The sequence below is a fragment of the Rhinolophus sinicus genome, linkage group LG09 (genome assembly GCF_036562045.2).
Source record: "Rhinolophus sinicus isolate RSC01 linkage group LG09, ASM3656204v1, whole genome shotgun sequence".
Taxonomy (NCBI): domain Eukaryota; kingdom Metazoa; phylum Chordata; class Mammalia; order Chiroptera; family Rhinolophidae; genus Rhinolophus; species Rhinolophus sinicus.
The window spans coordinates 22,456,376-22,468,726 of NC_133758.1; the positions used below are offsets into that span (position 1 = coordinate 22,456,376).

At 44.3% G+C, this 12,351-nt stretch overlaps 1 protein-coding gene across 2 annotated transcripts in view; it reads right to left on the reverse strand.

Annotated features, from left to right (window-relative positions):
- The window catches only part of SLC14A1 (solute carrier family 14 member 1 (Kidd blood group)), a 41,649-nt gene that overhangs the window by 21,893 nt on the left and 7,405 nt on the right, over positions 1–12,351 (reverse strand). The window contains exon 1 of one of the 2 annotated variants that reach the window (XM_019739700.2): positions 3,137–3,251. The exons of the other annotated variant lie outside the window; for it this stretch is intronic. The gene's annotated coding sequence lies outside the window, so the exon portion shown is untranslated. Of the gene's footprint in view, positions 1–3,136; positions 3,252–12,351 lie in introns of those variants that run through there. 2 annotated transcript variants of the gene reach the window in all.

Below are 12,351 nucleotides of genomic sequence, written 5' to 3' on the forward strand. Positions count from 1 at the left end.
AAGTGAGCAAATCAGCTTCTACAGAGGCAGCATTGAATGAAAACTTTAAAGTGGCATTTTCCATTAAGTAAAGAGATAACTAGGTATATGGGTTGTTCCAGGATGAACAAATTCATGTTCTCAAAATTTCCAGCCTATATTTATTTATTTTAGAGGGATTTAAATATACCGTCACCTCAGAGATTTTGGAGATACAGATACAAAACCTGATATTATAACTGGCCTGACGTGACTGGAAACTTGAATGACCTGAGTTCCCTGTGGAGCTACCCAAAGTTAAATAAAGACTGAACTTTTTTGGTTTGAGTCCCTAGCCCAACCTCATTGCCATTTGTCTCTCTAGTATCCACATATTGGGATGGGTGGATGCATTTCTTTAGGGAACTTTAAGAACCCACACATCCTAATCGGGAGGGTGATACAAAGTAAAGGATTGGGGACCTTCTACTGATGCTCAAACTTCTCAAGTCCAATGAAGCAGGCCATTTAATATCAACCAGAAAAACAGGACAAGAAAACAAAAGAATGAAACCCTAATGAAAGAGAAGCAGGATAAGTAAAAAACCCCAGACTACTTTTTCCTAGCTTTTTTCATGGTTATCAAAACTCTGCAGTTCGACTGTCCAGCATCTAAACCAAGATGTGTGCCATGTGATTTTCTGGACCAAGTTTTTAAAACTTCCATTGCATCCAAAGATATAATTCTTCCTTCAGAAATTCCAGAAAAGTTGTATGTGTGGTATTCCTTCTTTTCTCCCCCTTTTATTTAATTTTTACTTTTTTCTACTGGCATGGTTTGAAACCTGAGAACTTATACTTTACTAGAGTGACTCAGAACAATCCACAATTGTGGAAAATATTACTGTCATGTCTTAGAAAAAATTGTGTATGTGTATGTATCTGTGGTTAAACTATCTGGCTCGGTAAGTACAAAAATGATGTGTCTGTGGGTTATGGTACATCTATATTTTTGTTTGATAAAGAACAACATTAAGAAGCCCAATGGTTAGACTGTCATCTCATACACAGTTAAAAAAGAAAAGAAAGACAGAAAAGAGGATGAAAGAAGAAAGAGACAAGCAGGACTGTCACATTTTCTCAGAGTGTATGTTTACCGCGTCTGCTCCTGCATGGTTCTTGCCTTTCCCCAAAATCACACACATCTGGGAGAACCACATCCTTGAACTTAACATCCGTATTTTCTTAGAGACAGAAAAAGCTGAGAGCTAGGTGGCGTGTGAGGGAGCCCATAGTTCAAGCCTTCATTTTATAGAAAACTGAGGTTCAGAGTGGGAACTTTGCAAGTTCCCTCAGCAGTCAGCCCGATGGAATTGGTAAGCCCTGGTGGTTCTGTCTTCCAGTCAGGAGCACATTAAATGCTGCCCAAGATTCTAGTCAAGTCAACAGAGTATGAGCAGCTTCTGAATGCAGTCTGCAGTAGGTCCTAGGGCTCAGTGATACAGTGAACACAGGCTGTCTCCATGGTTGCCTTGAAAGAAGTCTGAGATGGGGGTTGACCTACGCGTACGACAAAGGATTCGGCCATCCCCAGTTTCACCCCATGCCCTTTCTGGAAGCAGTGACTGCTCTGCCAAATAAACATTTTCCTGTGTCTCAAAGTAAGCCTCATTTTCCCGTATTACTGACACATCCACAACCAGGCCTGTGTATGCTGAACTTAACATCCCTAGATTATTCTGGAAGCTGCTTTTTGGCAGGAGTCAGACAATACTTTTAATTGCCCAGATCACTATTGAAACAAAACAATGCCCAGCATTCTAATACAAGGCAATATCAAAATGTCAATTAAACCAACATTTATTGCACAAAATAAAACCCATTGTACTGTCAGCAAGTATTAGAAATTAGTACAATTGGAGAGACCTGAAAGTCTTCAATTTTCTACGTCTCAAGTATATAGATACCTCTAGAAGTACCTCATAGATACTGTGGGTTTAGCTCCAGACCACTGCAATAAAATGATTATCACAATAAAGCAAGTCACATGAATTTTTGGGTTCCTAGGGCATACAGAAGTTATGTTTCTATTATACTGTAGTCTATTAAATGTGCAATAGCATTACGTCTAAAAACAAACTACACACCTTGATTAAAAATATTTTATTGCTAAAAATGCTAACAATGATCTGAGCCTTTGGCGAGTTTATTTAATCTATTTTCTGGTGGAGGGTTTTACCTTCACTTTGTAAAAAAAAAATAAAAAAAATCCCACAATATACAATAAAGCAAAGTGCAATAAAATGAGGTATTTCTGTATCACTTTAAAAAATAATGTAAAGTTTTGGACATGGATATAGAAGAAAGCATTTAAACATTCATGCTCCATCCTATTAAAGACACTTTTGAGCCTGACATTTAATTGGTACTTACGCCAATCTTTATTTTAGGTAGTTTTTGTTTTAAGTAGTGGGAAGTGTTCAGTTTTCTTTAAAGTTGTAATCAGAAACAAAATGCTGTCAGTTATTCTCGTCTCCTGATTAAAATACCTCTCTCCTCGGAACACACCACTCCTAGAAGCCTTGAGGTCTGAATTCCACATTAGAAAGTGCAGCTACAAAGAACCTGGCAAATTTGCGCCGCCAGTGTGCCTGATGAGTTCTCCTGATGGGTCAGCACACTCCCTTCAGCACGACAGCACACACAGAAAGATCCACAAAACCACAGTAGGAGAGGGCCATGGACAGTACCCCCCTGTTTTTGGAGTCATATTGATATGTCTCCAGGTTTACTTAATAATTTAAAGAACACAACCTGAAACTTCTGTACAGTGTTGGAGAACTCAGAGTCATTTAGCACGTCCAGTAGACACCTTGTTGAAAACTCTCTTCCACACAGAGCTCAGGTGCTGCTCCCACCCTGCCTCAGAAATCATAAACAAAGACATTGCTTTCAAGCTTCCAGGAAGAAGCCTGTGGCTTTTTGGGAAATTGCTTTCTAATCTCCCAGAACGCTGACTTTGCTGCTTCTGCTTAGTTCCGACCATCTGAAACATTTCTCCATTAAAACAAAAACAAACAAAAAAAAAGGGAAAAAGAGCAAAACTTAAAGCAGACTGAGAAGACAAGCCCCCAACCATGAACAGTTGGAAATGAAGAGAAATGAGGAGGGTACTCACACTGCAGCTGGCTTCCTGGCGGCAGAAGGCACTGGCTGATAAAGGCCGGCTGGGCTCTGCTGAAAGGGAGGGTGTTTAGGAGGAGGCAGTGCTGCGAGGGAGGCACCTAACAGTTTTATACTCAGAACCCCACTCTGCATATCCGTGCACTTGGCTCTCTCCTCCCACTTCAGGCACCAGTGCCAAAGCATTGCTGAGAAACTGGTCCCCTGTCCTCTACCTGATGTCTCTTTCTTTCTCTCTGTTCCTGATTCGGTGCCAACAGCTTTCCATCCTTTTCATGTTGTTCCGAGGTCTTTGCCCAGTGATAATCCTCCTCAGATTCATCTTTTTCTTGTTTATGCTGTTTGCTGCAGCTCCTACCCTCACCCTGAAATATTTTTTGGAAGAGTTGTAACTGAAAAGGATCAACAGAGTGTCACTTTAAAAACCAAGGGGCGTAAGTGTCACTATTACATTGTTTTGTACACCTGAAACTAAGGGGAAAAGAAAAAAAGGCGGGAAAAAAAAAAACCCCAATGATTGGAACCATAAAAATGAAAAACAAATAAAAAACCAACGGGCAGGTTGCTATGCAATAGACTCTGGAGCTAAGTGGCTGTTCCCGGGGGATTTTTTTCTCTTAGACTTGACACAGCTTCTGCACAGATGTAAGAATCCAGCAAGGTCCCAAGGGGTGTGGTGCGAGGGTGAGGAGAACAAGAGATAGACAATTTGTTTTCTGGGAACCAAGCTACCTTTTCCCCCAGTGAGAAGAAAACAAAAATATTAATATAAGTGTTTCCCTGGAATGTCCTTCCATCTACATGAGAACCCCAGGACAAATTCTGCTGCCTTTTAAAAGTCCAGAGGCAAACATTCCATAGCAGAGGAATGTAAAATTCAAGTGAAAAATCCATTTCTTCCTCATTCTTCCTGTCAGTATTGTGGCATGTTCTGTTATGGTAGAACTCTAACTCAGGTGCACTTCCATGAACACAGGATTAAGGAAGAAAATAACCCCAAACCCACAGAAAGCTGTGCAGATGTCATCAGTCGTTCCTCTGGCCTCCTGCCCACCTGGATGAGTTGAAAGCCCTTGTCAGTGGTCAGCAAAGCGCTGGCAACTCTCTGGCTCCACCCCCTGGACACTCGCCAAACCAAAGGGTTTCTTGCTTCTTGGGGACTCCTTGCCTCCAGGTGCCGTGTGTGTGTGTGTGTGTGTGTGTGTGTGTGTGTGTGTGTGTGTGTGTGTGTGTGTGTGTGTGTGTCTGGGGCCTGAGAGCGAAACCATGATTAGAATTTTGAGATTCAGCCATATCTCCCTCCAACATTTTTTTTTTTCTAGGAAAGTAAGGAGAAAAGAAACTCCTAGGGTTACCCTGAAAGAGAAAAATGAATCACAAGAGGATTATTTGAAGGCCTAGTATAGGAATGAAAGGAATCACATGACTGTTTCCGTAAGTTGCTTATGCCAGTGGGCTACACTCCTTCATAGTAATAATAATCATAATGATAGTAATTCAATGAATAGAATTGCACAAATGGTTGATCATTCACTCTGTGCAAATGAGAAATCCAAATTTGCACAGTTTGATTGGCCCACATAGCATCGTCCTGATGGGTTGGAATTCCACATCCTGATTGGTTGGTAAAGATGCAAATGAGGCTATAGTTGCACAGCTCTGCTTGGATGGGACAGGTCTCAGCCCATTGGTCCAAAAATGATTCAAAAAACTCCTTTATAAGGGTTGGCTCAGCCGGCAGCAACACAGTGCAGGAGCCTTGTCAAGCCCCGTCACACATGCAGTGTTTTCCCTGAAACACTGCATGTGTGAGAGAGGCCCCCTGTAAACAATGGCTGCTAACTCTGATTATAAATTTGGGTGCAGTTAACCACAAGGAGTCTTTTTTGACAGGTATATTCCTTTTCAAAGTCAAAAAGAGAAAGCTCAAGATAACCTAGGTCCCCACCCTAAACCCCAATAAAAGCAGAACTCCAGACCCATGCAAATGTGCATTCTGTCTCTCTACCCACAACGTCCCCAGGTAGGCTGTGTAATTTCCAGGCCCTGTGAGTAATAAATATTTATCAAAGTTTCCTCACGGTTATTGTTGAAGGGTGTCTTGCAACTGTTATAACAACCACAAGGGTCTAGCCACAACACGGGTTATTGATAAGCTGAAACCAGCACAAACCAACCACCAACATATATTTATAGACCTTGTCCTGAAGCCACCTCAACACCCATGAAACCTTCTGCTTCAGTGGCCCTGGTCAGGGGCTGAGGGTATGTAGTAAGTCTCAAGTTTTCTTGGCAGAACAATCTCCTCCTCCACCCTTCCTCCCTGGCCTCTCCTGGTCCCTGTGAAGCCACACCTCATCAAACCTTATGTGCTGCTCACAAAATACAGCCTTGTACGTGGTATTCACAAGGCAATGTGAAGTAGGTGGGATTCTGAGTTAGACAGACCTGAGTTTGAAACCAAGCTTTGTTCCTTACTACCTGTGTCCCTTGCCTAAGCTCACGTTAGGTATGTTACTCACCCTCTCTGAATATTAGATTCCGCAGTGTGAAGTGGGGTAAGTTTACTTCCTTTACAAGGTCATGGTGAAGTCTGGCACTGAGGCATGTAAAGCTCTGGACTTGACAAAAGAGGTGCACGTTTTGACATCTGCATCTCTCAGTCAGGGTTGGTTTGTCCTTGAGGATTCCTGTAAGGGTCCCTCCTCCCAGCTTGAGCCAGGGGAAGAGCTTTTTTTCTGGCTCTGACATCAGAAGGCGTATAGTTATGAGCCTGGAGACAAGTATTTGGCGAGAACCCTGAACGAGGTAGTTGGCTGATCAAACTCACCAAGTTCTCATACTGCAAGATCCCAAGATGCCAGGGTCTGCGGTTGCAGAGTTGCTGTGGCTTTGGAAAGAGCTCCCAAGCTGGAGATCAGAGGGACGATTAAACACTAGGGAAATGTCTTAAAATACAGTATTCACCCAATAAAGTGTGCATACTGTATTTTAAAACAGTCCTAATTGCACAATTCAATGACTTTTTCTCAGTTCTTTCTCCAGCACCTCCTGGTATCATTTACAGAGTATCATTTCCCTAGTGTTTAATCCCTGACGCTGTTTTCCGTTCCGTCTCCCCTGAGTGTTTTCCAGTGCTTCTCCTTGTGTGTCTCTCCACTCTCCTTATTCTCTGAACTCATCTTCCACCCCGCTGTCTGGCTCAATCACAAGAGAACATACGTAGAGCTTTCCTCCTTTTGGAGCTTCTCCATAAATTTTTGGCCCCTAGAAAGTTCTCTCTCCTCTCTCCCTACCCACTCTCTCCACATTCACACCCAGCTTTCGTTCCTCCTCTATTTGGCTTTCCCAGCTGACTCCTATCCATGCTTGCACTCCTGGGAGCTGAAAGCAATTTATGTCTATATTCCTCATTGAAGATGGGGACTGCAACAATTCTGGTATTATCTATTATTAAATTTTTTTTTTTTTTTTTTTTTTTGCAAAGGCCCACCTAGGCTGGAAGATCCTGGATGACAAAGTCAGGCTCTAATATGCCTCTATATTCATAACAGATCTCTTTCTTTCCAGAGAGGTTTTGAGGAAGTTCACAAAATATTTGTAAGAGGAGATAAAAAGTCAGGGAAGAAAAGGGGAAGAAGGGAGAACAAAACTACGGATAATGACATGATTTTAATATTTTCTACAATGTCTTGCACCTTTCGATCTCTCTAACTATGTATTGTTTGACTCAGAAATCATCCCAACTCTATTTCACTCTGGTGGCTGCTTGATAGTGACCTAGCTATAGGCAGTTTCACTTTACGAATCGTTTGTGCCCCAAGCGCAGCTGGGTAGGGCCCTCACTCAGGGATTCTACAGGCGAGAACTGCTGCAGAGGGCTCTTCTGCATCCTGCATCCTGAGCAGCCCTTTTCTAAATGGAAGAGAATGTGCTAAAGAAAAAACATTCTCATTCTTCTCTTTCTATCCTCTGAACCCCCATAACGACAGAAGCAAAGACAGCGAGTCTGGAACAGAATGTTCCTCGGCAGTGTGTTCTGAGCCCACAACGTTTAGTTTGGTAGTCAGACAAAAAGGCACCAGATGACAATCCAAACTCCCACTGACCCAGAAAGCCACTCGGTGGTGGGTGAGGGGGGGATGGAAGGGGATACCCTTTGTAGTAGGAATTCCCTAGCCGTGGAGCCAAGAGGCAAGCAGGCACACAAATCTCTTTCTCAAACGTCTCTCTCAAACCTCCACCGCCTGCCCTTGCCAGGGCACCATGGAGCTAGGTGATGCCAGGAGGCACTACAGTGCCTCCATTTTTAGCTCTTAAATGCAGTTGTGCAATTGTTCAACTCTATTTAATAGCTGGTGGTTCTCTTGCACATGGCAGAAGGGCGAGGGAAACTCCATCCCTACCTCTGACTTTTATCAGATGACCACATGCATCACGTTCTTTCCAGCCTTTAAATTAAATGCACGACAGGGTAAGGCCCATCATGTAGGTTTCTGGTGCCCACAACCTGAAGGTGTGCAGGTCGTGCCCTGCACAAATGTACTCTAAGGGTGCACCATTCACATCCTCGACCTTCATAACCATAAATGGCATTTAAACCAGATCCCCGGCCGGGGTGGGGGGTGGGGGGTGGTTTGCATGCACATTAAAATTTGAAAAGCAGTACTCTTAAGAATTCCTGTCCTTGAGACTTAGTGAAAAGGGATGGATTCATGCCCTTGGAGTGGTGACAGCGTACAAATTCCAGTGTCTTGGTTGGAGACACCATGGTGAATCCGAGTGAGTCATAATTGCATTCCAATTGGCAGCGTGGAGCACACTGTCACACATTGGCCAGTGGCGGTGCTCTAGGCAAAGCTTCCTCATCCCATTAGACTCCATCAAGCAACCCCAGCGGGTCCCACCCTCAGCACAGAGCTGATGGCATCACGTAGGCTTGGTGGTGCCTGACAGCCCTCAGTCATCAGGACAGATTATCGCAGATCACGAAAGGCTGATGCTTGCACGTACAGGGGCAGGCCTCCTCCTGCCCAGGGAGTCTGGCAGTGGCTCCTATGATCTAGTCAGAGGCCTCTGCCTCCTGCCCACCCACAGGACTGACACTCCCTGTATTGCAAGAGCAACTCCCGCACCAGGGTCTCAGGGATTCTCCTAAGTGCTTTCCTGGGTGAGCTCCACCCCTTGGTTCTCCATCACGGATTCCTTGGCCTTTTGACCCTAGGACCCCTGCAATGATTCCCCCCACCCCACCCTGGTATACAACTCCTTTGGCCCAAAGCTAAAACACCCTGGGTGGAACTGTACTTTCTATAGCCCACACAATTTAGTGCTAAAAGTGTTTGGGTACTATCAGTGGTATCTGGAGTAGGCAGAGGAGGCTTTACTGAAGAAATGGGCATCGTAAGGCCCTTCGTTAACATTTGAATAGCATGTAGTGAAGGCAGGAAAAGAGGGAACAGCATTTCAGGAAGAAACGTTAGTGTCAGCAGAGAGAAGCATGGTATGTTTGTGGGCTGTGAACAGCTTTGTGATTGCGCTGGAGGGTGTGTGTTGTGAGTCATGGGCCATCACTCCAGCCCCCACTTGGGTTCCCAAGGAAAGAAATGCTTCTTCATGTATGCATAAGACATCTCAATTGACAACCCTCTGATTTTGCTTCCTTGTGATACGGTACACCAACCAGGCATTGTGCCTCTACCAAAAACAGCATTAAAGAAAGTATAGGGAAGAAAGATACTATAATATAAAAGAAAAGATGGAACTACGAACCTCTATGACCATTTAAAAATCGCAAAATTATGCTCTCAGCTTTAAATATGGACAATATGAAGTAGAGTGTATTGGGGTCCCTTGGATAAAGTATACATACATTCAAATAATAACTATAATGAACTGCAAGCAAACATTAAACACAAGTTTTACTTACCTTCTAATATTTGAAAGGAGTAAGCAAAATTTACTTGTTTTCTATTTCCCATGTGTCTATTTTTCTGCAATGATAGGAGGTTTCAAAAAATGTCCACTAGTCAAAACCTCCTTAAATGTGGCAGATGCTTGAAACCTACAGCTGCGGAGGATGCTTCTCTCACTAAAAAGCAGGTTGAAAAGCAGAGCCAACTTGAAATTTCTGTTTGTTACCCCCTCTTCTCTCCATCCAGTTAAAATCCAAAGCTCTGCCTGCTGTCAGATCCAATAAATGCTACCAGCAAATAAGAAGCGATTGTTGTCCCTTTAGGAAAGTCATGAGACACTTGGCAAGTCACTAGTATTTTTTTGGAAGTTCTCAATAACTTGGAGCTTCTCTGGAAGTGAGAGTGTTAGGAAGACTCTGAAGGCTCTGCCCAGCTTGGGGGCTTCTTATAGCTCTGCTAACAAAGGAGACAGTTTTCTTGCCAAACAAGTTGATGTCCGAGACTTACAGGAAGAGGGATGAGGCATTGGAAAACGACATGTGGGAACTAGAAAGGCAGCACTGAGACCTGAAGAAAAGATGAGGATGGCAGACCACTGATTAGGTTTGCAGTGTGTCAACAAGCCAGATAAATAAACAGCTAGAGCGCGAAAGTCATTGGTGATCAGGAGCAATTGAAATTCTGTGGATAGAGCAGTGTGACGACGACAGCAGCATTTAGGGAGATTATCTGAGAGTGGTTCATGGGGTGGTTTGAAGGCCAAAGCAGGGAGGGCCGCTCACGGTGCCCAGAGCAGGGCAGTCCCAAGGGGAAAAGCTGCAAGTATGAGAGTGTTGGGGAGGAAAAAGAGACCCCTTTAGGCAAGGGGTGAAGGACGGGAGAATCAAAAAGGGCACCAAGTGTTGGTGAGGAGGTGGAGCAACCAGAACTCACGTACACTGCTGGTGGAAATGGACGTGGAGATGCCCACTTCACAAAACTGTCTGGCAGTATCTACGAGAGTGACATCGGCACACGCTACAGCCCAGCAGTGCTGTCCTAAGGATTTATGCAAAAGAAATGCATATATACAATCACACCAAAAGACATACATCACAGCATTCGATTCAGGGCTATTCGTAACAGCCCTAAATGGGAAATCTAACCACCTATCAACAGTAGAGTGGATAAAAAATTATTTATTGGCACCACAAGAGAACGAATGACCTACAACGCCATGCAATAGTATGAATGCAAATTACAATGTTGAGCTAAAGAAGCCAGACACAATATTTCATTTATACAAAGTTCAAAAACAGGCTAAACTGAGAGAAATCGGGATATGAATCACCATTGGAAGGGGGCACCAAGGGAACTTCTGGGGTGTTGGTAATGTTCTGTGTCTTGACCTGGATGCGTACTGGTAACCTGAGTTGTGTTCATTTGTGAAAATTCACTAGGCTGTATACTTATAATAAGTACACTTCACTAAAAATTATGAAATGACAATATGAAGTAGAATAAAGGTAATGGAGGTAATTTTGTGACACTGTATTTGAGGTGTCTGGATGGGCAGATGGAAATGCCCAGGACACATTTGGAGATGAAGGACTCCTGTCTGGGCAAGGATTCAGGGCTGGAGACACTGAATTTGGGGACTGTTTACCCAGAAGTGACAGGGAAGATAAGAGCATGGGCGTGTCTTCTGGGACGGTAGGGGAGCAATTAGAAGCAGCTTTGGTCCCTGTTAGAAGGCAGGAGGAGGAGGAGGGGTGAGCAGAGGCACTCCTCAGAAGTCTAGTCAGCAGTGCCTGCACTAGAACCCTCCATGGGGCTCTGCCAGCCATGATTTGTCTCTTGGGGGGTGGAGGGCAGATGCTCCTCAGTCCCTTCAGGTGGCATCATCTTTCCTTTAAAATCTGAAGATGCAGAGAGTTGGCGAGGTGAACTCTCCCAGGCTGGTGAGTGGCAGCGTGAGGCACCAGCCCAGCCAACTGCCTCCAGGGCACGTGGTGCCTTTGACACTACAGCTGCTAACAGCAGAGGGCATTGAGGCACCTGGGCAGGCCCTCGGGAAGGGACTTGACGGTCAGCCTGAGGGGGTGGTAGGAAACGTGCTGCCCAGTACTCTTTCCTGGAACAGAGGGAGCTCTCAAGATAAAGGAGGAATGTACTAGAATCTGTGTACATACACGTCGGCTTTTTGCCCTGTCACCTCATGTGGGCTGCTGGGCTTGTGCTTCTCCTGTAAGCACATTAGGTCACAAGGTTAGGGTGCCATCCCAAATGTGTGATACTGGGGGCCCAGGTGATACGTTAATAATAGAGCAAGTATATGCTCTCTAATGAAAAATACTAGGGCAGCAGGGACTACCAAACACACCCACACAAAACATCAAGGCATCTGCATAAATGCAGAAGAAAAATAGATATCAAGATATCACACATGCATGCACCAAATCCCCACCACGAATTCTTAACCATCACAGATGGAAGATATGGAAGGGGAGGAGGGGCAAAGCAGCTGGTTGGGACCAATGGAAGAAGCGTCCCATTAAAGCTCCTCCACCTGTGTTTAGGACCTTCCCTCTGTAATAAGGAGCTACCCTCCCCTTCCATATTTAACTCTCATTGCTCCTCAAGAGGACGTTACATGGGTGTGTCAGTTCCCCCAGAGAAGAAGCGCCCAGGACAAACTGTCCTTATTACCACTCCAGGGCCTTTGTCTATGCTGTTCCTTCTAGAAAGATGTTCTTGGGAGCCATAGGGATTGAAATCCTGGTTCTCGGGCTTCCAAGCATCATAATATGTAGATGTTGTTGTCCAAGTCCTGTTAGCTTTCCTCAGCTTCCTCTTTTTTAAGATAGAGATGACCCCATTGGGATAGCATACGAGAAGTCCCCACCAAAGAGACCAGCACAGAGTTAGAAGGAACAAATAATAGTCGTTCTCCATCTCACTTTTATTAACTCCTGCCTGGAATGTGCCTATAGTCACCATGACCTTGTTCTCCGAACATCAGTAGTGGTTTCACTCAATTAGACTGCGTACCTGCCTCGCCAGATTCTGGCTCAGCTCCGAGGCTCCGACGTGCCGAGTGTGGGGCCAGGGTGAGCTGAGGGCATCAGTTTTGCTCAGGAATAGAACACAGTGTCTCCAGAACCTCAGAGTGACTTCCTCAGGGGGCATTTGGCTTCTGTAACTTCTCAAATGTCTTTGAAAAGCTAGTAACTAGTCACATATTTGAAATTTGATAGCTCATTTTAAAAATCCTAAGTTTAAATCGTTATAAAGCATTTTTAAATACAATTGTGTG